The sequence below is a fragment of the Phalaenopsis equestris genome, unplaced genomic scaffold, assembly GCF_001263595.1.
Source record: "Phalaenopsis equestris unplaced genomic scaffold, ASM126359v1 Scaffold000054, whole genome shotgun sequence".
NCBI lineage: Eukaryota > Viridiplantae > Streptophyta > Magnoliopsida > Asparagales > Orchidaceae > Phalaenopsis > Phalaenopsis equestris.
Window position 1 is genome coordinate 3,091,973 of NW_018164496.1, and position 5,652 is coordinate 3,097,624.

Below are 5,652 nucleotides of genomic sequence, written 5' to 3' on the forward strand. Positions count from 1 at the left end.
CAAGACGAATTCCCTTTGAAGAATTCTATGTATCAAGTGCAATATAGTTATGATCTTATCATGTGATTGTGACCATTGATTTATTAATTGACTCAATTGATTGTGTGACATCTGTTTAAGTTGGGATTGACTCCTCCATTAGGTCGGCTCCACTGCGGGATAGGTTGTTTCATCGAGTCAACTTTTCTGCAGCAAATGGCTCAGACACTCTCTTGTTTTGTTTTGAGTTGAATGACTTTCACTTGGATCGCTTGATTGTATTCTTGTCTGCCTTTTGGCTCGGATGTTTTTGGTCTAGTTTACTTTTCTCCTGTGGCTTGGATTAGGAGTGTAAGTGAGTCAAGCAGACTTGTGAGTTGGCATAATCTCGGCTCGATAAATGGCTCGTGACGATGTGCTAAAAAGCCAAGCTTAAGCTAGCCCTGTGAGTCATTGGCTTGCGAGCCCACTCGTTTTAAAGAATATTAATGTATAATATACTCACAATATAATAAATTTGAAGACTTTATCTTTAAAGTATTAATTTTTTTTTAAAAAATAATTTTAATTTTGTATGAAATGATTTTTTATTTTTTTGTTTCATATGTACACATTCTTTTTGTCATTTTATTATAATACTACCTTAAATTAATTTTTTTTTCTCTCTATTATAATAAATAAGCCGGCTTGAACTCGTAGACTTAAGCTCGAGCTCGAACTCGATAAAATTAATCAAGCTAAAGTCGAGAGTGACTGACTCGACTCATTTACACCCTTAGTTTTGCTCGTTCGATTATGTGAGCTGCACGATCTTGTTACGGTGGATTTGGGTTCATCATATTCTTTTTTTCTAGACCATTAGGCCTATGTAAGATCAACCATATCACATTTTTGACGTACACATTAAAATATCGACGCTTCTAATATTAGTTTTAGTCTGCGTTTGGGGTGGCGACTTGACTGTTGCGCGCCACTGCGTCACTTTTACTTCCTGTTTGGGTTGGATTCCCCACCGCAGTTTGCCACTATTTCATGGTAACGCGGAACGCGCCTAGCGATTCGTGGCCCAGCTTCCTCATCCGACTTTTTAGCCCCATGCCCTCCTTTACGCTGCCCTAAATGAAATAAATCACCCCATGAAACCGCAAGCGACGATCTTCTCCTCTCTCCTCCTCTTCCCCGGCGGCTTACGATATCTAAGTCTTCTTCCTCGTGTCCTCACGACTCTCTCACACAACCCGATTTCTCCTCCTCGAAGCAACGGTAAGTTTTTTTTTTCTTTTGAATGCTTTGGATCTGGTGGCTATCTGATTATTCGATTGATTTTTTGATAAGGGCATGATGAATCTTATACCTGTTTGGACTCTCATTAATTGTTGTGAAAAACAACGACAATAAAACGAAAAATGTAACGAGTAAAATTGCACGCACAAAAATAACAGAGTGACACACAAATTTACGTGGTTCGACAAATTTGCCTACGTCCACGGAGCTGCAGAGGATTTTTTTTCTTCGAGGAATTACACCGTCGAGCTCCTCGACGTTTACAAGAAAATCTCTATTTTCATCTCTCCCTTCCCCTCTCTCTCTCTTCCTCTCTTTCTCTTAGCTCTCAAGATGACTTGGCTTGAACTTGCTTGGCTTGTGGCTTATGACAATCCATAAGAGGTTATTTATAGAAACCAAGAGAGCGGTAGGTGGGAGGGAGGTAAGTGGTAGGTGGGATGGGATAGGGGAATAGGTGAGTGGTAGGTGGGAAGGTAGGTGAGCGGTAGGTGATATTCTTTGGAAGCTAATTAAATTGGTGGACCGGGTCTCCACATTACCTAATAATTCTCCTACTTGGAGATTGGGACAATAACTGCATCACCTACTGGCTGCATCATCTACTAGCTATACCGACCTTTTCCTCAAGCATGATAATGATATCCTCTACCTCTACAACTCAAAGCCGACGTCTTTATGCCAGAAGAACAGCTGAAGTCGAGCACAACTTCAGCTTCTCACGAGTAACACCCTCAGTTGCATATCACCGTCAACGTAGCATTGTATCACCAAGCTCTTTCTTGGGTTACTCTTGTATCTACTTGCAACTCCCACTGCATGAGCAATATCCTGCCCCTGTTGAAAGCCCTTTTCAACAAGTTCAACCTTGTACCTCTTACTACCACCAAGCGCAGCCTTCACCCGGTACATCCACTTGTTGTGTAATGTCTTCTTCCTTGGTAGAAGTTTTATCAGCTCCAAAGTCTAATTCCCTGTTAGGGAATCTGTCTCCTCTTTCTTTGTCAGCTCCCACTTGCTCGAACTCTCATATTGCAAGATTTCTTCACCATTTGTTTGTACAGGGTCTGGTTTTCTTGTATTTGGCGCTCTGCCAAGTACCGATCTTCTTCTGCTTCCCCATAATGCACCTCTGACTCATGTGTCCTTACCTGAGTAAACCTGTAGTCATATATAGTGTGTTAGTTTTCTTACCCCGAGCCAATACTAATGCAACTTTGGTAACCTTCCAGGTGCTATCTGAGAACACCACCAAATGACCACCCTCATTGAGCTTCTCAATAGAGATGAGGTTTTTCTTCAACTCAGGAACGTGTCCGACCTTTTGCAAAGTTCATTTGCTCTTGTTAGGGACTGTAATATCAATGTCTCTCATCCTCACCACGTCTAGAGCTTTTCCATCAGCCATATATACCTTCCAAAAGTTACCAGCAACATAATTTCGCATTAACTCCTGGTCGGAGGATGTATGAAAGGAAACCCCTGAATCTAGTATTCAATCATCAACAGAACTGTGAACTGTCAACAATAGCGCATCTTATATTTCTTCAGTTACAATATTAGCGCCATTATTCTCCTTCTTTTTAGGATTCCTGCAGTTCATTTTTATGTGGCCAGCGCCTTGCCACAATTCCAGCAGGTTGTATGCTGACCAGACTTTGATTTTGACATTCCTTTGTTTGAGTTTTTGTCATGTGATCTCCCTCTGGAATCAATATTCAGCGCCAAACTTGAACACGAGGCCTTGTCAGAATCCTTTCTGCGCACCTCCTTAGTATAAATCAAATCACGAATATCATCATTTTTCAGCTTAGATTTACCTGCAGAACTGTTAACTGCAATTCTCATGACTTCCCAGCTATTTGACAATGAAGTCAATAATATCAGCGCACGTATCTCATCATTAAAATCAATTTCAATAGATGACAATTGATTTGTGATAGAATTGAAATCATTCAGGTTTAGAGAAACATACACACCTTCCGTCATCTTCAAATTGAATAACTTTTTCATCAAATGCACCTTGTTATTCATCGATTGTTTTTCATATATATCTGATAAAGCTGCCATGAGATCTGCAGTAGTCCTCTACTTGATGGTGTTGTGGGCAACCGATCTCCACAGGGTTAATCGAATAACCCCCAAAACTTGTCGATCTAACAGATTCCATTCCGCCTCGTTCATCTTTTCTTGTCGCTTTCCCAGAAAAGGAAGATGAAGTTTCTTCACATAGAGGAGTCCTCTATCTGCATCCTCCAGTAAGCAAAATCTGTGTCATTGAACTTCTTGATCCTCGATGTCATCACTTCGTCTCCGCCCATCATTCTTCCTTAGATCCAAACCCAAGTCTCTGATACCAGCTGTTGTGAAAAATGATGACAATAAAGCAAAAAATGGAACGAGTAAAATTGCATGTAGAAAAATACCAGAGCGACACACAGATTTACGTGGTTCAGCAAATTTGCCTATGTCCACGGAGCTGCATAAGTTTTTATTTCTTCGAGGAATTACATCGTCGAGCGCCTCGACATTTACAAGAAAATCTCTATTTTCTTCTCTCATTTCCTCTCTCTCTCTTCCTCTCTTTCTCTTAGCTCTCAAGAGGACTTGACTTGACCTTGCTTGGCTTGACTTTGTTTGGCTTGTGGCTTATGACAAGCCATAAGAGGTTATTTATAGAAATCAAGAGAGCGGTAGGTGGAAGGTAGGTGAGCAGTATGTGGGATGTGGGAGGTAGGTGGGAATGTAGGTGAGAGATAGATGAGATTCTTAATTAGGAACTAATTAAATTCGGTGGACCGGGTCTCCACATTACCCAACATTGATGACCTCTCTTTTGCTCTTCTTTTGTACCTGTACAAGTTTGCTTTTAAGTCCTTTTGCCAATCGTGATTCTCTGTTATATGGTTCTTATGCCTTCTTATGATGATAGATTATTTGTCATTATGCTTTCCTTGTAGCTTTGATATTTTAAAAGATGATGTGCATGCATACCACCAAGTTCATATGTATTTACATATCTAACTCCAAAATTTGGTTTGATTTTTATGTGTAAATATCAAAGCTTAGATATTAGTAAATACCTAAAAATTGTCACTGATAGTTGGTGTTGGCCAGTTTTAATATGTTTTCTTCTTGTTTTCATAATTTTTCATATTGTTGCCAACTTGAAATAATTGACTAATGAATTCTACTTCGCTGCTTTCAGAAGTGATGAGCTCCAGAATTTCAGGGACGTCCTGAAGATTGTTATGTCACTGTAGACTAAAGACTTCCTTTCTGAAGTCACGTCAACCCCATAACTAAGGTCGACAGTTTTAAATATACCCGCGGAGCCTCGCAGAAAAGTGTGACTTATTTCGATGGGTTGATGGTTAGGTTAATTTTACCGCAGAAAGTGATCGCGAATTGATAGCAACATTAGATGACAATTTAGGACGAGACATATATCATCTTAATGTTAAAAATAATATCATCATTATTTTACTTGTAATTTTATTAGTTTTTTTTTCTTTAGCACTTTCGGTACTCACTGTTAAGTGATTTATGTATCTGAACTTTTGTTCTGTTTTGAAATAAATTTCTGCTTCTGAAGTATCAAATATGGGGTTGTCATATTTCTGTTTTAAACAGTTTTACTAAACAGAGTTAGAATAGTCATTTTTATAAAAACAACTGCCCCACAGTTATTTTCACACAGGGAGCCAACATCCCCTCAGCAGTTTCCTAGGGTAGCACAACTGCATCTGAAAAACTAAAAAGCTGCAGCCGCCCCAAACAAACCCTTAGAAGGGTATTACAGCATAAAAACCTCATTTTTTCTCATGGACAATTTGTTCATTTTGCTTCAGAAAACAAAAACACTACTTAAATATATAATTTATTTTTAAAAAATATTTTTTTTGGAGTTAAAAAAATTAAAATTGCTTCAAAATCTGAGAATAATACATTGAATAAAAAATGTTTTCTGACTTGTAAAGCAATTAAATTATTTATAAAGAAAATTGTTAATATTTTGAGGAATATTTTAGACATGAGAAAAATAAGGTATTGAAATAATTTAAATAAATTAAATCGTAAATATTTAAATGCTATTAAAATATCATATAATATTTTGAATGAAATTTAGGATATTTTAATAAAATTTTTAAAACAAATTATGTTTAAAATTGATTTAACAAAAATGTCACTTTTTATTTCTATTTATCAACCCTTTAGGGTAGCAATGCGGTGGCGGTGCGGCACAAAACGGTAGTTTTGCATGTTTCTGTAAACTGCGTTTTGACAGCTTTTTCAAAAATTTGTCGTTGGAATCTGTGTTTTCCCCTAACTCTTGGCTGAGTGCGATGACTTAAAAAAAATTATAATAACCACCGCAGCTTTTGAGCA